Source organism: Onychostruthus taczanowskii, unplaced genomic scaffold (assembly GCF_017590055.1).
Source record: "Onychostruthus taczanowskii isolate IOZ18803 unplaced genomic scaffold, ASM1759005v1 scaffold38, whole genome shotgun sequence".
Taxonomy (NCBI): domain Eukaryota; kingdom Metazoa; phylum Chordata; class Aves; order Passeriformes; family Passeridae; genus Onychostruthus; species Onychostruthus taczanowskii.
In genome coordinates this window covers 2,008,409-2,030,864 of record NW_024501237.1, presented here as the reverse complement: position 1 = coordinate 2,030,864, position 22,456 = coordinate 2,008,409, and positions in this window count along the sequence as shown.

Here is a 22,456-nt window from a genome sequence, read left to right as displayed (position 1 = left end):
TCTCTGGCAGATCTTTGTCAGGTCTCTGATAGATTGGCTTGCAGGTTTAATGTGCTGTGTTCCCTCTTCCCTCATGGTACGTCTTGTCTTCCTGCCTGGGACTGCTCCAGGGAGACCTTTTCCCTCTCTACGACTTCCTGAAAGGAGATTGTAGCCATGTGGGGGTTGGCCTCTTCTCCCAGGACAAGAGAACATAGACTCAAGCTGCGCCGGTGGAGGGTCAGGTTACTCATCAGGAAGAATTTCTTCACCAAAAACAGTATCAAGCATTGGGAAGGGCTGCTCAGGGAAGTGGTCGAGTCACAAATCCCTGGAATTATTCAAGAAATTATTTGATGAGGCACTTAGTGTTGTGGTTTAGTTGATATGGAGGGGTTTGGTCGAAGGCTGGTCTCCATGATGTTTGGAGATCTTTTCCAACCTTCATGATTCTCTGAGTCTCTGATACTTGACTTTGTGCCATGTTTCCCGTCCTATTGCTCCCACCTCATCAGCCAGGGTATGGTGTTCAACCCCTACAGCATGGGGCACCATAGCAGATCTGTGGGATCAGGGCAGGATTGATGTGTGAGCAAATTATCCTGCACTGGTTCTTCCCGCCTCTGTCTGAAGGATCTGATGTTGGCTGCTCTTAAAAAGAAGGGATGAGCTAGATAAATGCAGCCTGACATATCCTGTGTTCACAGACAACATTGTTTGTTAATGAACAAAGCTGGATATGCTGTTTGTTCACTTTTCACAATGATTTATCATTTGGGGATGCATTTTTCATGGAGAATAAAAAAATTTGAAAACACCTGAGGCATTTAGACAGGCTCAAAGCTCCAAGGAAGCCTTTTTACTTAGATGTTCCGCTAGCTGAATTAAATAGAGTGATAGAGGTAATAGATATTAATTCATACCACAGGGTGTGTGTGCCAAGTTGCCTCCAGGTACTTAGGGAAAAACACACAATTCAGTTAAATCTAAACTCACTTGTGTAGAGGCAATCCATACACCAGAATCTTGCAGATAAAAAAAATCAACAGTATATGGAAAGACTTGATGGTAGTTAAAGGGGGCGTTTTGTGCTGTGTACTTGCAGCGTGTTTGAGGGTGTTGTGATGGGAGCGCCATGTAACTTTAGAAAGAAAATTGATCTTTTTCTGACTTTTTGTGAGGCTTTAGCACTGCTTACACCCCTCTGAATCAGGTGCCTGCTGTATGGACCTGGTACATGCTGATGTCAGTGCTCCTTCTAGAAAAAGGAGGGTGATAAAAAGAGGGTAACTCTTCTGAAGGTTGAGCTAGTGCCCAGACAAGCTGGTCGTGTATTCTGGAGTAGGATGGCTGCTTTTCATTCCAGGGACAGTGTACTAATCCTACCGGTATTCCTCTGCTCCAAAATCCTCTCTTCTATTTCACTGTGGTTTATCCTAAGCTGGCTTTGTCCCCGGGTCAGACACCCAAGGAAAGGGTGTGCAGCCCAAGTTGCACCCTGAATGTGATGAACAGAATTTGGCAAAGTTCTCGTCACACCAAAAGTCACCCTGCAAGTTGGATTTGTCTTCTGTCACCATGTTCTTTCAGGTTTTTCTAAACCTTATGATGTTTACATTCTAGTAACGAACTTCTCATGCACTTTATGAAAGTAAATTATTGTTTTGCATTCTTTTATGGAAAGGAAAAATTTGATGGACTCTTGGTTTGTCCAGTGTCACTGGAGAGGTGGCACTTTCACCCTCCAATCCACTGTTACTTTTGGAAATCTATAAATGTTGGAGTCAGAAATTAAACTGCCCTCTTTTTTACCTTGGAGAGTTGAGTGTCTGCATTGTTTTATTTCGTCTCCTATAGTGACAGTCCTTAATTTGTTTTGTATCCTAGAGGCTCAGATCAAAATCACTGAAGTTCCAAAGTACTTTAAGGAATCCTGGATTTAAGCTATGTTGGTTTGGAAACAGAGCAGGATCTACATCCTTGTGGAATGTCAGCCTGATGTTGGGTTAGAGGGTTTGCTTTTGGTTTTGCTGTTCCAAGAGAGTTTGGGAACTGTTTGAAGTACATTCATAGCCCAGGCCAGATCAAGATGCTTTATTGTGTGTGCACTGTGATCAACATTTCTGTTCAAGGAACAAAAAAGATGGTTTTTTACTACATGATATTGCTTCCAGCAGTAGGACACTGGAGATGCAAATATAAGCAGTGTTGTATTTTGGGCATGACTGCATGAGGAAAAAGGAGAGCAAGAACATAAAGGCACTAAGTTTTAGCACTAGGACAGATAACACAAATTGAAAAAAAGGAATACTACTTACCATATGTCATCAGCTCAGATATTAAAAAAAAAAGAAAATAACAATGGCATCCCTCCCTTGAAATGTGTCCTCTTTACCTCTCTATTTGGTATTGTCAACAAACTCTCTGAGGGTGCACAGAAGAATGTGAAAAATCAAAATATTGCGTCAACATGGTTTTAAGTACAACTTTTTTGAGTTGTAATAGAATTTCCTCCCAATGTTGCAGGGAAAAAAACAGCCAGATCAGTTAAACCAGTGGCACATAATCATTCACATGAAAATGGCAACATAGCTGCTGATTCCACTTAACCATGTCTCTTCTTTGGAGAAATTGGGAGATCTGGATACCGTAAAAGGAGTCCAGGGGGACTGTGAATAGAGCTGTGTGTGGAGAGACAAACAGATTAAGAAAAACTTGCCTGGTTGAAAAGCATTTGGTTCAGCTCAAGCTCATCTGCAGAGGACTTTTGGCTCTTTAGAGGGTTATGAGGAAAAGGGACTGACTGATCCTGCGAGAAACTGAATGCACATCTACCCTTTTCAGGAAGGACTGTCTTTCTCCTCTCTCTTACTAGCAAGGTGATAATTAAAATACATCTATGCAGAAGAAAACTTCTATCTCCCTGAATAAGAGAAGTCTTGAAGTCCTGGGAATCCTTGAAAGTGTTAAACAACCTTAATGTGAAACAAAGCAATTTTTAACTTGTCAGTGCCTATGGAAGGAATAAAGCTCGAGCACTTATTTTGTATTTCCTCAAAATTAGTATATTCTTGCAGTTATTCAGAACTCTCAAAAGGATGAGAACCAAAGGTCAGCATGATCAAAAGTTCAGGGTGTCATGAAGGGATGAAAAGGGATGCTACAAGTGTGTTTAGGAATGGTGGTTTATTGGCAGTGAAAATAATGGTAGGGGACGTCTTAGCTGGCACATAGAAAGAGTGTTCTGTGCTGTGACAAAAACTTGTGGGGCCAGCCTCAACTGAGAGCCACATAACAGCTGTCACTCTGCATGTCTGGCTAACTGGCTTTCTCAAGACTGAATTAAACAGCCCTTGGCCTGTGCTTCCATTTCTAAGCAGCACAAATATTTATGTGGCAGCTTCCAGACTCATCCCTTGCAGCAGGGATAGCTTGTAGGAAGGCTCACAGTCCTGGGGGAGTGCTCTTCATCCCAGTAGCAGCTCCTGCACCAGAGGGAGAGCAGCCCCCATGCTCAGGACACTGCACTGAGGCAAGGTGAAATGCAAGACTTTCAATCTCACCAGTCATGATAACCCCTCAGCATGTTTGTGCCTGTTGACCTGCCAGTGCATTCCAGCAGCAGTTTCCTAAGCCAGGTGTTAACTCAGGATTTCAGGTGGGCGACCTGCAGGTCATGACCTAGATATAGTGTTTTTCAGAAATACTTTTGATACACTCTTCTTTGGTAGGCTGGCAGGCTAGCTTTTATTACTACAAATTGCTGTTATTGTGTTTTGTTTCAGCTATTCTGTCATACCAGGAAGTTTTTCTCACCTGGCTCAGGAGCGACGGGAGCTCTGTTTGAAACAGTCTGTGACAAAGAGGCAAATAACCTCATCCAGACTTGGATGTGAATTTTCATTTCTCAAAAAGGCAAACTGGGGCTTTTGCTCTGTCCTTGAAAGAGACAGGAGCTAGTTGCAGAATGCAGATCTGTAGGAAAGTTTTCAACATCCTGCTGTGTGATGGCCTATACCTTGGATTTAATTTCAGGTCACTTTCTAGCACTGGGTATTTAATTTCTCATCTGTCCTATGAGTCCTACTTTACTTTACAATTGTTGATGCCTCTGAAAGCTCCTGCCAACAGTTTGCCATCTGTTTTAAGCTAAAATCATTTAGTTTCTCTTGATGTGAGACAAAACCATCTGATACGAGAATATGAACAGTAGGTGGCCAGCTTATCACTTTTTAATGTACATGAAAACTCACAAACAGTGTGCAGGGGCTTTGTTAATGTTCACCATCCATAGATCCTTCCAGAGAGCCTCATTCAAGGCTAAGTGCAGCCATCTCCTAGATATGCAGGATAATGACTCCTCTTCAGTTCAAGACTGTTCTTTCGTCATCACTACTCTTCATCTAAAATATGCATGGAACTGTGAGAAAACTTTGTTTTCTTGTTTGAAAGGATTCTAACTTTTCTTAATATATATGAGTCTTTAAAATGTTTGTGCTTTGTGCTCCTGGATGTTCCTTAAGTGTCCCTGGTGTGAGTGGAGAGGGAAATGACTGCTCATTATGCCTCTTATGAGAGAAATGAGGATTGTCAGGTGAAAATAGCAGGAGAGGGATTAAAAACAAGAGGTAGTTCTTGTGTGTGACACTCCTGGCCAAATCTCCATTGCAAATAGTTTAGAGGATTCAAGCGGAGACAGGAAAAGTTAATGAAGAGAACTGAACTGTGAGGCTTTGTTAGATGTAAAAACAACATCCATCGCAGGCAGGTGGAGGCTGGGAAGCACATGACAGAATTGTAGCTGTGTGTTTGACTTCTGATATTCCTCCTTAGAATATCTCTTCTGGCCACTCTCAGGACCCAGAGGTCTTTGGTCAGTACTAGCACAGACTAGAAACAAGGAGTGGGATGTTGGAGACATGGACTGTGGTAAACCTTTTCTATCATCAGCGGGAAGAAAGTTTTTCTTCTGATGAACTGACAGTGACTGCCATGTGACAAAGAAATACTCTCTAAACCTGCTTAGACTGAAAGCAGCCTTGGTTTTCAAAAGTGCCTTTCATTACTTCAGGCCATTTTCTCAAATTACAGACCTCAAATAGAGACACCAGTGGATTACTTTATATCAAAAATCCACATTTTAGTTGAGATGAATCAACATGAAGCAACAGATAAATCAATAATGATGCATCATAAGAGCTAAAATCTATAGGAACTCTGTTTTGTAATGGTGCTAGTTTTTAGCTGAAACAGTGCCTCACCATTTGAACTACTCCAGCATTGGGGGAAAAGACCTCAAAGCACGTCTCAAATGAATTAATTTCTCTGTACCTCTTATGCAGGTAGTCCTCTTATGTAGGACTACCTGCTGGTACAGCTGGAACATGAGGCAGAACCAAAGCAGAATGTGAGGAGGGCACTAAGGGAGCCATGGATGGATGAGGGAAAGTTAGGAAACAGTGTCAGGACCTGGGATGGAAGATAAGGAAGCAAGAGGATCAACTGCCTAGAAATTTACAGAGAAACAGAAAGGTCTACAGAAATGTGCTAGTTCAAAAAAAGAATATACCCAGCAAAAGTACCTGTATAAGAGAAGATGCAGCTGAGTCTGTAGCCTGTTGCATTGTGCTGGAATGGAAAGGCCACAAGCCCTGGTCATTTAGGTACCAGGTCAGACCTGTGTTTTAGCAAGATACTGACCTTTCTACTTTTTAAAATGATCTAATGACTTAAGAGAGTATTTTTCAAGAATTATGGGGGGGATTTAGGACTACACAGCTCAGTTCTTCTCAAAGACTCTTATGCTCCCAAATTAAGCTCTCTTGAAATCTCCCTAGTAACCATTATTTATAATACAGCCCAATTCTAACAGTTGCATCTTCATTTTTCCCTTTCATTTATGAAATATTAGTGATCATTTTAGCTGCTTGAAAGATAAAGGACAATGGTACAAATCGTATTTCTTCCAACTTGCTTTTTTATAATTAGTTCCCAGCCAGCCTTTTTCATCATTCCTGAAATGTAACTGAACCAGTGATAGAGAGAAGAAGGAAACAAAGGAAAATCAAAGCTGTGTTTGATCAGTATTGGAGCATGTATCAATCCTAAACCAAATGCTTCTGGCAGCTTCCAAAAAAAGGAATACAAAGAAAGAAATTGTATAAGGGGAGAGTCATCTGCAAATCACTGTTAACAATAATTAACAGTACAAAACAAGGGATTCTCATGGGAATATGCGTTTTCCAAAGATAAGGTAATGGTGTTGTAGCTCTAAGTGATTACATGAATTGATGCCTTGATCACAGCACTTCAGATAAGGCACTGACAAATCAGTGCTGCCATTGGCACTTGGCAGAAAGAGGAACAATTGCAGTTTCTGGGACCATTCTCAGTCTACAGATCCTGCACAAATGTGATGTCCATAAAAAGTTTTCTAATCCAACCCAGCACACACTGGGGGAAAATGACAGTGCTCATGCAGGACAGGGACCTTGCCTGGTTTTATTGGAGCTTCCACCCAGAAAAACTGAGGACACAATTGAACCAGACAACACTGTGACTGTATCCAAAAGTTTTTAGTTTGAGAACAGTATATAGACTCTAAAAGAAGAGACAAGCACTCCCCAAAGGAGCCTGGGTGGCATTAGAGGTCAGGATTGAAAATGTTTTAACTTAAAACCTTCAATACCACCCCACTAGGAAACAAAGGGAAGCTTTTTTGTACACTAAGAGAAAACTTTTTTAAAAGGAAATTTTGTTTTAAAACCGACAGAAACTTTTTGCTGGATTTGGGGCTGCAAATTTGTTGTATTTTTCCAAGACATAATATTTTAGTCAGCCTGGTGGTTACACATTACTTTGCTGGGTTTCCTATTTGGAAAGAGAATATATCTTTCCTTACATCTCTGCAGAACAGGCCAGACTTGCAGTTGTCTGCACATCACATGTCCTTTGGTCTGGTTATCCCAGTTCATTCCAGATGAAGTTCAGGTCTAGTACAACCCTATGCAATCCCTGTAGAGAGACTCACCTATTATTAAATTGTGTGAATGCAAACACAGACTGATTCAATGTAAATATGGTCCATAAAATTAATATTGATAACCACTTTCATGTCAGCTAGATTATTTTCCCTACATGTAAATTGAAAAGCCATTTCTATAGTACCTTTTCATTCACTCTCCTATAGTAGATGAAAAAATAGTTTTGATGATTGCAGTGTGAAAGACTCTTTTTCCAGTAGGTTTTACATGTAATCTCTCCACATGGCCACTCTGTTAGCGAAGGGGAATAAAGTAGGAGCCCTCTCAGGATGTGAAGTTCAGCTGTTTGCCAACTGGATTTTCAAAGCACAGGCTGATCCCAAGATCACCCACCTTTGCCTTGACACATTTTGTGCTGCACTTCTAAAGCTTGTCATCGACAGCTGCCATGCCTGACCTCACTGCACATTCAGTATGGAAACAGCTTCCTAGAAAACACAAAGAGTGAAAAAACTCTCCAATTTTCTCATCATAAGCACATTTCAAATGAACAGTTTTGCTGAGGGGATTTGATAAAAACTTCACTCTTAAACTCATACAACTATTCTCCCTTCCCCAGCACTGAGATCATGTTGAAGATTATTTTTAATTGCTTTAAACTTTAGGAAAAAGAAAAGCATGAAAACATGAGGAAAAAGGCCACAAGCCTTAGCTGTGCTTTCTTGTTCCTACACATTCATGACACAAGTTTTTCAGAAAGGCAGAGAGGCAGTGTGTGGTGCAGGATATTCCACCTAAGCAAAATCAGGACACTTCTGAAAGATTTCCATTTGGTAGTTATGAACTGAATTGCAAGTAGTAATTAGGCAGGAAAAAAAAAATTGAAATTTAGGCGGCTGCTTCTAGTTAGATAAAAGTTAAGCATATGCTTAGATTTAATGGGATCCCTTGAAAAACCCACTTGTGTCAGCATGAATGCTTATATTATGCATATATTTACATTTAAAAATATATTTACTGTGGAAGAGAAAACTTCAAGAAGTTCTTTTAAGTAAATTGTGATCCCATGAAGAAATAAAAGTTCTCCATGTGATAAAAGTGGTAAAACCCCCCTGCGTTTAGATTTGCTGCTAAGGCAGAAAACCGTCTTTCTGCAATATCACTACTACATTGAATGTTAAAAATACCATGCAATCACCTTAATTTTCAAAATGTCTGCGAAAGCATCATAGTGAAGACACGTGGGAGGAAAAATCTGGCCAGATGAACACTTAGTTTTCACTTTACACAGAATTTGAAGCCAAACACTTTTTGTAGGTATGCAGCACAAGGATAAGAAACAATACTTTACAGACTGCAGCACAGGCTAAGTATTAAGTGATGTAACAAAAAAGGGTTCTTGCAGTGGGAGCAGCTGAGAACTGGAGCAAGCTGTGGAGTCTCCATCCTTGGATAATTTTGTAACTAATCTCTGCCAGAGAAGACAAGACTCTGCAAAATCTCATTTGATGGAGCTGTACTTTGAAAAAATTTGAACCCAAGGTCTCCAGAGAGCCCATTCCAACATGAGTTATTCGGTCATCCAGATGTTAACAGCAAGCAAGTAAGACAGAACCAAGTGAAGAAATGAAAGATAATGCAGTAGGAGTGAGTAAAATCTGTGAAGGTGGTGGATTGATGGCCATAGACTTCATCATTGAGAAGAGCATGAGATACCTGAAATTGTCCCCTTTGTGAAGACTTTGGATTCCTGAAACTGGGCAGCACATGCCAGGTGGGAATTTCTAAAGTACTTGGATGTCCTTTGTTGGGATTCATGCCAAGGGGCCCCTGTGCCTCTGGGTGTTTCACATGTCTTTAAATGCATTTGGGACTCATTATTCATTTGGGGACTGCTGGAATCAACCTTGCTCTTAGACTGAGGTACTGGTAAAGCATAACTTGAAGTGTAGAAGTAAACTATAGATTGCTGACTTTGGTTCTCCACCGTGAGGTCACACACAACTAAAAGTGGTCTTAAGGATGAGTCCAGAGCAAACTTTCACCTCCTACAAAGATGTTTCCTAGGATCATTCTGAAATGCTTTTAGGAATGGTCCAAATCTGACTGAAGTAAAAAAAAAAAGTTTTACAGTAAACTGTAAGATGCTGAGTAATGGCAGGAAATAATTTTAAGAATCTCACTTGAAGCTTCTATTTTGGGATCAATTGCTACTGGTGAATTAATGTAGAAAAATACTGGGAGTATTTTCAAAAACTGAGAACAAAACTTTGCTCTGACCTTATTCACATACCTTTTGATCTATTTAGTCATAGACCAAATCTATGCAAGTGTCCATTAAAAGCTGGTTTTAAACTAAATCCATCAAATAAACCATCCCTACATGAGCATAACTAATCAGTGTTGCATCATCCAGTTGGGGAAACAGAAGATGAACTGTGTTACCATGGTAACTCTTCTGTGTTTGACTACACACTTGGGAGTATCACATTTTGAAAAAGACTATTTGCATCATTTTGGCCCAAACAATCCTCTCTTTTCCTGTTTTAAAAAGGAAAGTCCTTATATTTAATGCAAATATGTCAAGAGAAAAGCTGATGCTACCCTTCTAATGTGGCCTCAACATTGCATTGGGTAGGCTTGGACATAATTAATTGCAAGTGGAATGTGAAGGAATGGCATGCCAAAAATCTTTAACGTAATTGCTAATCCTGCCTTATGCCAATCTCTCAGTCCTGCCAGTGTAAGCTAATGATCCTAGGGATGGGATTTGATGTACTCTGGCACCTGAAAGGAACTGTCAGTAGTTTTTGGAAAAAAAATGTGAGAATTCTTAATAGAATTTACCAGCTCCAGGATATCACTTGCTGAAGGCTGTTTGACAACAAAAATCAGTGTGTGCTCCAGGAGGGATTGGTAGCCTTATCCAGAGAGGAGACAAAACATCAAATTCCCAGACATATCCCTGTGTTTTACTCTGAGCAAACTTTCCTCTTTTTTCTTTTTTTCCCTCTCATACAGCAGTCCATCCTCTTGCTCACTTGACCAGCTGAATGGTCAGATTCCTACCAAAACTCTGTGCCTGGATGAAATGGTCATGGCCTGAACCATGCAGACAGGTTATTGGATCTGAAAATCTGCTCATTCAAGTGGACATGCCAGGTAGCAGAGAGCAGCAGAGCTGCTTTGAAGTCAGGATGAGAGCCTGGATCAGAACTATCTTCTCTGGAGATCTAATCCCTGTACTGCACAGGTCAGGATTCAAATAGCCTGTCCAAAAATGGAGTTGGTGCTACTGTGTTCTCAAAATCACATTTCTCTCCTTTTTGCTTAATAGTGGGGCTCTGTGTTTAGTCCAGCAACAATGACATATCCCAGCATTTGAGCAGCTGGGAAACCCTGGAGGGACCCAAGTATGACTTGCCAGAAGAACACTCTGAGCTTGAACTGACTCAAGACTGCATAAAAAGATAACATGGACGCTAGGGATGTTTGCCTTGCAAACTTCTTTTCACCATAGCTGTAGCCACTATGTACACCAGAAAAATTAGTAATTCTCATCAGTTTTGTATGAGTTCTATATGGTTGTCTGTCAATGTCATATTTTCTAGAAAAATCCCCTGGCTTCCCATTCTCTCATGGGAAGCCAGGAAGCCTCAGAGAAAAATGGGAACAATCTTATCTCATTTGTTTCTCCTGTGTTTTGCTGCTTTGGAATGTGGTTGGAGATTTTTTTATCCAACAGGTGATTGTTTCATTGGTTTCTGTTGTGAATTATTTTGATTTATTGCCCAATTACGGCCAAGCTGTGTTGAGGCTCTGGAAATAGTCACAAGTTCTCATTAGTATCTTTCTAGCTTTTTGTAAGTATGCTTTATGTATTCTGCAGTATAGTTTAGTTTAGTATTCTTTAATATAATATAGATCATAAAATAATAAATTAGCTTTCTAAGAACATGGAGTCAGATGTGTTGCTCCTTCCTTTGTCTGGGAACCCCACAAATACAAGTGTATTTGGTTTCTCCCCCGGTTTCTGTCACAAGCAGACTGGCTTCACATTTTGTGTGATAACTCCTAAACCTTAGCTCCAACTCTAATGGTGACAGATCCCAGGGAAATGGGAGCCACTGTCACAAGGGTAAGCCAGCACCAAGGGGGGTTGGTACCCTCTGCACCACCATGACAACTCTGGGAGACTCCAATAAACCACATTTCCTCTAACCCTACCTCCCATCTGGTCTACATTAGACACCAAATTGGGAAGATCCCCTCATTTAAAAAAGCAGAAACACTTCATGTCCCAGGGCTATCTGAATAGAGATGCTAGCATCTAATAAAACTGCAAAGGTAGTTGATGCACAGTTGATGCTGACAAAACAGGAACTGGAGCAGAGCACTACAATGAGAAGAGCCATATCTGGTTCAACTTTCAAAGCTTCAAGTATTCTCAATATATCAAACTCTGGGACATCACCTGGCTCATCCTTGATAACACCAGCAAGATACCCAGACAGTTCACCCTGTTGCCCAACTGGCCACACTGGTGAAAACAGATCTCCAGGTTTCTATACATGGGTATGTGTGGCTACATTTGCTTCTGGTCTGCAGCCAGCTTCGAACCTTTCCTCACAGGGCAGCACACGGCCCCTGGAGCACAGGCTACCTGGGGAACCACTGCTATGTGCTCCATGCTTCCCCAGATACTCCTATCCCTAATCCCAATGTCCTGACAGCAATTAAGCTCTGAAGCAGGAATTTCTGTCAAGGGCTCATGGTGAAAACTGCAAAAGAATATGAGTGCTGGTTCTTGCCTCCCTTCCTTTGCTGTGTGCATCCTTGCAGTCATCTGCCTTCTTGCCATCTTGATAGCTGCAGTGTCCAGGCTTTCTGTACAACCACAATGTATCCTGACTGTCCCTCTTGCTGCTGGGACGCTTGACAAAAGAGTGTATTTTAGGCAAGCCCATGCATTCAGACAACCAGGAGGTGTCTGCTTCCTCACTCAGCTACAGTATTGCTCCTTTGTGTGTGATTTTCAGCATTACACCTTCTTGACTTCCATTCAGCAGAGCACTCAAACACTATGTCTGTTTTTGGTTTTGTGGCTGAAGCTTGTTTTATTTTTTTTAATTATTTTTTTTTTAAATCCAAGGATATATTTGGTAATACAGAAACATTTCCAAAAGTTTTCTGAATTGTTCCTGTAAAATTAAAGTAGCAAAAACTTTTTAACCTATATCTATTCTGTCATTTGTAGGTGTAATGTGCTTATTTTTCTGTTTAGAAGAATTTTGTCTGAGAGAATAAGAGGAAAAAGTCTAGTAGAATGCCCTGAATGGAGCATCAGGAGGTAGTTGTCCCCAAACAAGGAAGAAGGCAAGCCTGTCTAGCTCTGAGACTGCCCTAAAATGACATTTTTGCAGATTTTTTTTTTCCGTGATGATATATAAGAGCATGTCACCATATCATCTGGCAGGATATTGAAAATTCCTGAATAATATCACAGGTCAATTTTTTTCAAAGCAGTTTCTTCCAAGTGTATCTGACAAAAACTTTTTTACATCTGGCTGTTTTCTAAGGCACATGTAAAAGTATTCTTTTGAAGACCTCTCCGTCAGCCCTAAAAGAAAGAACTACTCAGCCAGTATCAGAGCTACTTGTACACAGCAAAAGAACATTAAATTAACCATTTGCTATTTTGAAATAATGAGTAACAACCTTACCAAGACTTCTTAGGCTTGATAAAATATTTATTTTCAATTTAAATTGCATCTCTGCTCATTATCTCATTTCTCCTCTTTGTCACTGTGCAACAGATATTTTGCCTGTTGAGGCAAATCCATCAACTCCTGGTGCTGCTCATCTTCACCCTCATTCACCACGCTCATGGTGACTCAGTGCTGAGTTACCCTGAATGTAAATAAAGCTCCTTCCATCCTGCGTGTTGATGAATTTCTCTGATATGCTGATGATGTGTTATCTTTCTAGTCACTGTGGCATCTCATGTGACTTTATGTGCTGTGTCTATAATGCCAGCCTGTTCCCACAAGCATTGATGACAGCCAGGAGCAGGGAACCTGTTTGCATTAAATCAGGAGTGTGTTGAAGTTGAAGTCTGTCACTTCAAGTGGCTCTGACTCCTGGTGCTCTCTTCTTCATGGAGTGTCTGTTTGAAAATGGTCTTGCACCATGATACGTCAGTGAAGGGATTCCAGTTCTGTAGTTTTACCATATGACAGTTTTCTGGGACCACAAAAAGTTTTTGGAGGGAAGTTCCTTGTCTTCAAAGTATCTATTAACCACAATGGCTCACCTACCATTTTTACTTTTGAGAAATATTTGTCCCGCATGGCTATAATTTTGATGAACAGATGAGGAAAGATCAAGCATGCAGCATCACCAGATTAGGATGTTAGCCTAGGGGGGAGGAAGCTTAGATTCAGTCCTTGTTCCAGGAAAATTTTATTTACAATTTAAATAAAAGACTTTGAATCAAATGCAGAACAGGAAGGATCCTTCTCTCTTTAATTTCAGGGTCTCTTTTAGTATGGGTCCAGGTCTGGTCCAGATGATATTCTCTAATGTAGGTAGCATCACCCTGGGAGAGGCTTAAATTCTGCATTCAGACAGAGCCCAACAGGACTGAGCACGAGGTGGGTGAAGGGACAGCTACTGACAGCTGCAGAGAAGTCTGGAATTTGTTGCTGGTCCCTAGGTGGTGTATGTAGGGACTAGGGGAGTATTAGAGGCAAACAAATCAGTAGTTGTAGAAATGCTGTTCCTGGTTTTTAAAATCTTGACCTTCTTACTATCTTCCAATTATTTTGATTTTTCTGGCTGTGATTCTTGGGCATACTTGCTGTAGAATGTGTCTCTGTGCTGTTTCAGGTAGTTAGACCATGTTGTGCCCTGGCTTCCTGAATGCTCTGAAGTTGTTAGTTGTGCTGAGCCTCAGGTTTGTAGACTCTGTATCAGATTGCCTTTATACACTCTAGACGTGGTACATAAATGAGCTGAAGAAGACAGGGAACATGATATTTTACATTCTAACAGGCTGTGAAATCCAAATCTAGCATGAGAGAAGACTGAAAGCTTGCAAAAAACATGGTTCCTTGAAAGATCTCCTCTTCAAAAAATTATTTTGAAGACGATTTCATCTTCAAAAAATTGTTCTGTACTATTTCAGAAGAAATTGTCATCAGATATATGATAACAGATTAACTTTTGAGAATTCAGTCACAAAGCACTGTGTTCCCCTGAGCTCAGTCTTGCTTTCTTGGCTTCCCTCAGATCTGTAGGAATTGGTTGAGACAAATGCATTTATCTGACTGTTCCCGGTCAGATCATGAGAGTGTGTATTAACAGAGGGTATCATGTAAATCCTCATGTAGTCTTTCCTCAGCTAGTGATAGCTCCAAATCAGATTATTGTACTTAAAACAGTGTTTTGAAATGTAGTAAAGTAGTGCTTTGAAATGCTTCTCTACATGGCTTATGTTAATTCCATTATAATGGACCACAATCATGCAATTGTGATGGTAATATTTTTCACTGCTGTTGAAGATAGCTTGGCACAGGCCCAGAAAAAATGCTTCTCCAGACACAAACAGATAGCAGCTCTTACATTCTTGATAAGAATGAACATTCTACATCCTTCCACAAAAATGTAGCAGTGAAAGATTGTTGAGAAAAACACTAGAAATTGCTGTAGGTTTGGGGTGGGGGGAGATCTTGATGTATTGAGTAAGGATTGCTTTCATAGGTGTGTGAGGGAAGGAAGCCCAGATAGTGAATGAAAATTTTCTTTATGCTGATAGATAATGAGAAGACTGAAATAACTCATATGCTATATAGTTAGGCTGAAATAATATCAAAGGATTGTCAGGAGTCATCAATACCACATTCAAAAGGCACAGAATCCAACTTATTGTGAGCTACACAGAAGTTCCACAAGAGAGTGAATTAATATTGTGTGCAGAAAATAACACCGTGTATTAAATTAAATGGAGATAAAAATACACAACCTACTTTTATATTAATGTAAGAAAACATGTCACTACATACACTTAAATATTTTGTGACGCCAGTGTCTTTTTTCAAAGCCTTTTCAAAATGAGGAAACGGAGGCAAAGTGACAATGAGATGACTTGTTCACAGTTATTCAGTTTGTAATTTCAGGTCCCAGGTCCTCTTGGGACAATAAGCTTTCTTCTGAAAAAAACCCAGGGCATTGCTTTGAAGGACTGTCACAATTTATATTAAGCTGAACATTAAAGGAAAGCATGCGCATACTGAGGGCACAAGCCCAGGAAAACCCGTGTTCTAAATGGGGTGATGAGAGAGATGAGCAGAGGTTGGGGCTTGGGTCTTTCAGTTGTGCAGTTGGTCTTTTGCACATTGTCTTATTCTGGTTTATCTTTCAAGGATATTCCATGCCTCATTTGATTAAATCAGCGCAAGGAGAATATGATAGGAGGAGATTAATTACATATTTTCTATGGGAAGGTTAGACAATCAGCCTGATAAATCCAGAGGAACCTTGGGAATAACACAGAAACAGCTAAGGTTATCCGTATTAAATTCCATGGCTACATATCTGCTGTCTGGTGTGTGTGAAAGCCAGGAATGCTGTGCAGACCCTGCAGGTGGGTATGAGACCAGTCTGGGCTATGACAGTCACAATCCAGGTTACATGCATGTTCCATCAGCTCCTGCTGGAGGGATTAAGAAACTTTGCTTCCCATAATTTTGCAGCCACACAACTTTACAGTGAAGATTCAGGATATATGTGGTGGTGTACTGTTATTTGTCCTGGATATAGCACACTCAGCATGTCTACACCACAACTGAATTTTTTGTGTTTCAGTCTGTGCAAAGGGGTAGCAGATTTCTACTTACTCTTTTCATGATATGAAGTTTTTTATCTTGCCTTCACTGCTGCACAGTCAAAGTTAGGGACAAATAACATCACAGGAGTGGAGATGTTATCTTAGCCTCTTTGTCCTTCAGTCTTTCTAAAAATGCAGTCCTGGAGGAGTAGGAGAAGAAAAGTGTGATTTGATCCAAAAGATGACGTAAGACATGCGTACATTTTCCTTAGGTCAATAGATGACAGCTTTTTTAGACTATATATATTGCAACTGAAATGGAGAGAGGCAGTAACAAAAAAATGGGGAATATTTTCTTTCTAGTCCTGCAATTTCATAGTATTTTGCCTGAAACAGTGGGTTTTGTGTTACTATGATCAGGTATTGTGTAACTCTACAGCTATACAAAAACTTCCATCAGTTTCTCGTGGCATCCCAGAACATGTTTTCAGGGCTTTTTTTTCTTTTTATTATTATATTTGTTAATCTGTTAATCAGAGAGGAAAGCCAGGTCATCTTCCTGCTTGGACAGATTGGGAATGCTCTAAATATCCTACAGATGAAAACTGCCCCTCACATACACATTGATATTCACCCTGTCTGGAGTCTATAAGTGAATGTGTGTTTCTAAACCAAGGAGTAACAGAGAATAGATGCAGTCTGCACCTGAAAACGCCACTGGGAGCCTGGGCCAGTGCACAGGGAGGTGGTTGAGACAATGGATCAGTTATTCCCCAGTAGCTGGGAGGGTGGAGGGGGAAAGAACTTGGAGCTGTTTTCCCTATTATGTAAGTCCAAGCACATTGGAGACTTTTCTCCTTGTGGCAGAACCCGGCTGCTGGGAAAAGCAAACCTCCTCTGATGAGCAGGCGGTGCTGGAAGCAGCCTTTCCCTTGTTGATTTTCTCTCAAAACTATGTTTTCTCGCTCTCTAAGAACAATCACCTTGTGAAGCCTTTAGGAAATGTAAGCAGAAGAAAACCTCCGTTGGGCACGAAATTTTGGGTTGACAAAATAAAAAAAATTAAAATTAAATCCCTGAAGTGGGGTTGCAGCAGACTGAAGGCAGCTCGAAGTGCTGTAGCAGGCAGACCGAGCCCAGGAACACGCTGCTCAAGGGACTAAATTGTGTTCAGTTTAGCTCGGACTGAGTTCTGAAGAGAGAAAAAGACCATCTGGGATACACCCTAGTGGCGGGATTTTGAATACTTCCCTTCAGACTGCCAGAGGACCTGCACGTATTTATCTTTTGCTGGCATTTCAAGATTTACCTATATAAAGACAACGACCATGTACATACATAACACCTTACTGGCAAAGGACTCTGTGAAATAAAAGGAAAATCTTCATGGTCATTAATTTCTTTTGAAACTGCAGTTAACACTGGTTACAGCAGCAAAAGTATGACTATATTTACTTGAGGAAACCAAGACTGTAAGAAAAAGTAGACATGTATAATTTAGTAATTAAATCAATTTTCAAAAGCTTGAGAATGTGGCTCTCCTAGTAATCTTGGAAGGTCAAATACTTCTTCCAATGATTGTAATTACAGAGTAAGGATTTCATGTTACTAATTTTTTATTCTTAAATGGTCATTGTTTTCAGGGTACAAACCAAAAAAATTAAAAGCCACAATGAATCAAATCTTCTTCTATAAAATAGAATCATCCTTATGCTTAAAATGAGATGGAAATTTAGACATTTCAAATATTCTGACAAGTCAATTTGCAATTTGCAAATCCTAAGCAATTAATTCTTCTCATAATTAATCTCTAATTTTTATCTCAAATTGGAAGGATTTTTTTTCTTTTTGTGAAGAAAGCAATCTGAAGAAATGTTGGCTAAGGAATTTCAAAAACTCTCAAGTGTCTTCTTTTCTCTTTGAAAGATTGAAAAACCTCAGCAATACAAGATATGTGAGGAGTGTAGGTTGCTTTCCCTTTGCATTTTTCAGCAAAGTCCCTTTAAAAGAAGTTATACTTATGGCTCTCTTTGTAACACTGAACAAGCATTCATATTTCAAAGTCTTGGTGGCTTTTGAATATACCCACCCTTTGTTAAAATTGCACCTTAGTGAGCATCGGTTCACAGCCTAGCTCTGGGTAAAATAATCCCCTTCTCCTAAATTATAATCCCTCTTTATTCTTTCATGGCCTCTTTCAGGCATAAAGTGTGAAGACAGAAACTTTATCTCATAAGTTTAGGTGACAGTGAACTTTCAAGTTGTATCTAAGAGAGATCGATCAGAAGTAGTTAAGCAGTTCAAGAAAAAACCCAACCAAAGAAACAGACAAACCCACCCCAGACACTGGATTCCCCCTCTGGTGAATTGGGGAGCCCTGTTTACTGGCTGCTTTAATGTATTTTGCAGATCTCTGTCTTCCTGTGCGGAGAGTTTTTGTCATGCATTAGTCTTCTAGTGAGGTATTTTTCTTGAATTGCACTGATTCTCATGACTGATTTTTCAATGAGCTTCTGAAATTTCTTTTTAGTTACTTCTGATTTTCTAACCAGAGAAAGAATGCAGGAATTAATCCAGTTCAGATCCAAACCTAAAAAGTCCTTCACTTAACTTCTGATCCGCAAAGAACATGAGATAATGTGGATCAGGAAAAAAACCACACCCCCACCCAAACCAAACCCTTTGTGACAGATTTTACCAAAGTCCTCACTGAGTATTCTTGGTGAAAGTGGGAGAAGGATTTACTGATTCAGAATCCGACCCCAAAAAGAGAAGTAAAGAGCAGCTGAAGCAATTCTGACATTAAAGGATGTCTCCTTGCATTTCCTAGAGGTTCTTTAGATGTTACAGCAGATTAAATTGTAATGTATGTTCCCATAGCAACCACATTTTTCTTAGTCAGTTTTGTCCCTGTGTACATTTATTAACTTTCTGAGCTTAAATGCAATAATAATGAAATCTATCATACCATCCAAGCCTAAATGAGGGAGAGGATAAAAAAAATATTTTTAAAAAAGTTATAAAAACAAAAGAAGAGGGACAACAACAGGGCAATTTTAGGGATGAGCAGCTTAGACAAAAAGAGTTAAACATATAAACATATGTCATACAGCATTGTGAACCTCCCACTAAGCATTTTTAACATGCAAATTGCCAAAGGATAGCATGGGAGCAGGACAAATCATTGGTTTTAGGAACAATGGGATATCTTACTCTACCTTTTGTATGTAAACAGCAGTTGATAGAAAGTAGCAAAGATGTGCTTTTGGACCTGGTAGGTCTAGTAAAAAGAATAATTCATTTATAGTTCTGAGGAAAAAATAATGCAGGGCTTTTAAATCCTTCTTTTGGTACCTGTAGAGTTCGTTATACTTTTCAGTGCTTTATAGCATCTAATACCTGTAATATGAGAGAAAAAGACAAGTTTCTTCCACTCAGTAACCCCTAAGTAACATTGCAGGTCATTACTATAAAGCTGTTTTTCAGTTATTTATCTTTCCCCAACATGTGGAGGATAGTGTCAGGAAAATCTTTAAGTAACTGTAAAAAAACATTTTGCTTTTGTTTCATTTTTTACTTTCCCTTTGAACTCTGCGTTTCCAAAGGCTTTTATATTGTCCTACATATCAAAACCAAAATACAAAAATGAGATATGTTTTCTCTTAGAAATAAGCAAATCTGAAAGCTTTTTTTTTTTTTTTTTTTTTTTTGCATGGAGTTTACTAACATTCTACATTTCTCTAAAGATTTCTCTGTTCAGTTGCAAGTTAACACAATGTAGAATCTATGCCAGAATGCTTTATTGAAGTATGAAAAACAAGGCAGTGACTTACAGATACTGACAAAATGGTACCCATGTCTCCAAGCTCATATGCAGCACAACTTTCTTTAAAATTTACATATAAATCGGAAAATAAATCTGCATTCACCCAATGCAATCTATGAAATTAATCAGGTGAAGAATGCTCCATGCAGATTAGTGTGCCCTTCACCCCAGAAGATGCAAAATTAAACATAAGAGATATTTAAATGCCATGTGTTTGCTAGTAGAACATTGCTCTATGATCTTTCACTAGAATTAGGCACAGCCAACAGTGATTTGCATTGCCCTAAATGGTATCTCCCTTTCTCCTTGTTATTCTTTATTCTCTGTGCTCATAACTACACATCCCAACAACATGCGGGTGAGCTGAGGACATGACCTAGAACCACTCCACCTAAACCTCACCTTTCTGAATTTCTTGTTAGACACAGAGTGCAACAGGGCTGTCAGCTTTCCACACAGTTGCCCAGGAATTAGCAAGTGGGGAGATTAGGAAATGGCTAGGGACACAGGGAATTGTCCTCCTTGTCCTGGCTGGCAGACTGGCCTTGTGTGACAAGCCACAAAATATACCCAACTGAAAATGGCAAGTTCCAAGCTCCCAAGGACAGAGAAGCAGTTTTGAGCTCCTCTGGGGCAAATTCCTGCTACCTGGTTTTCTGTGGTAATTTCAGTTATTTAAGTACATATCTGTGCATGGCACTGTAAATCTTTGGGTGCTGTAATACCTTTGTGTCTTTACATATATACATATATATATATGCATGTATGTGTGTGTGCTTTTATATCATATATATGGTTGCTCAGCCCTTCCGTGTTTAGTAATGCCACAGTGGAAATTACTGTTGCAGAATGTTGTGCTATAAAAGAGTGTGGAAACACTTGTATATATGTAAATATACACTGGGGGGGAAAAAATAACCTTGAAATATTCTCATTGTGTCTAACGTTTAAGAATAAGAGCAGAGCAGCTCACATTCTCTCCTAATGTTTCAAGGCATCACATCTAGATTTAGTTGAGTTTAGGCTTTTATTCCTGTTGATTTTCAACTTCTATTAGTAACACACAGGCAAGTGGTGATGTCACATTTCCCACAGTACTAAAAAATGAGTCATTTTATGTCAGTGGTTTTGTTCTAACCAAGCACCTGTTTCTAGACAAGAAACAAATCAGCTAACCTACAAAATCTGGTGCACTGAGTTCCCTAAATGAGACAGACATAAGTATGCATGGCCAGGCCTCCAGACTTTTTCAAAAGCTCACATCATCCGCTCAGCTTCCTGTGAGTTGAAAGGCTCTTTACAAAAGCACTTGCACCCCTTGGGACTGACATTGAATCAAAAGGCCAGAGAGTTGGCACACAGCTTGGAAGGTATTAGGCAGGATGCTCTACAGAGCAGAGAGTCAAGGCAGAAAAATTCTGCCTTCAGCTGATGGGAAAACCTGCTGGAAACTCATCCATTTCTGCACTCTTCAGGAGACTCACTTTTTACCAGGTAAATTGTGACACTAATCCAGAGCCCCTGAGACTGTAGCTTCACCCCTGTGGCTGATGGTTTGTTACTGTGGCTGAGGGATCAGGCACTTTATCATCGCTTTTGTATAGCTGTAACATGACATGTAGGTAGGGGGGAAAATGGGATGTCTTCTTCCTTCTTAGCCTATGCAAACACTAAGGCACATCTTTCCAAAATTTCTTTCTGATTTTTTTTTAATGCTTCAAATTGCATTCCTGGAAGAATGCAAAAAACCCGTAAGCTGCTTCCCTGCCCCTAGCAGATAATTGTTTCCAGACCAAAGGTGGTTATACTGTAATTACAATTTTTCTGTCAATGAAAGTCTTATATCCTCTAATAAGTATGTAGACATGTACACAGTTATGTTCCTTGCATAAATATGAGCATTCTTATCGTGCCCCAAAACAGGCCAATTAGTTTTGCTGTTGTTTTTTCTCAGCACATATGTCTGTTTTAATAATGAAGCACCCTTCAGGAAATCCCTCATTTTCTTCATAATTTTATTTATCGAGCTCATCTTTGGTATCACTTGGCTGCAAAACTCAAACCTTTATCCTGCCATTGGTGCATTTCTTTTATTCTATATTCTGATAGTGCCTGCCATGGCAGTGCCATGTATCATGACCATGTAGCATGTGCTGCCTTTGCAAGGGACCAGTGGGAAAGACATGAAATTCATGATCCAAGCAGTGAAAGCAGTGGAAGTGGTGGAAGTGGTGCAAGCAGTGGAAGCAGTGCTGCAAAGTGCCCTTCTAAGGCCCACAGGAGCCATTTCTGCCCATTTTCATGGGGTACAGGTCTCTGAGCACAGTCCAAGGATAACACTATTGCCTTCATTTGGACAACAGTAAATAATAAACAGTAAATAGCACAATTTCAAAATTTAGAGCAGAGGAGAGATTCTTTTCAGGAAGTACTTTGTCATTTTTCTTTGTGGAGGCCAAAAATCTCAAAAGAGTATCCTGCCTAACCACACAAGGCAGCATCATGTGGTGCATGCAGCAGGGATCTTAGGCCCTCAATTTAGAGGCCCTAATTCAATGCTGGGAAAAGAAGGGGGTTTGTTCAGACAGCCAATAATTTGGCAGGAGGTCTCATGTGGGGCTTACCCTAATTGATTTGCCCAAAGGTTTTCTAAAAGAATCCTCCAAAGAAGTATATCTAAGCAGTCCCATGATCAATCATTACACAACCACCCCTGCAATAAAACACCAATACTACAAAAGATGAGAAATCAAACAGTACTTCAAAGAGTATTTTCCTCTTCCTCCACAAGAAGACTGTGACTAAAGCTGAATAAATAATTTATAATTAATTTATAAATGT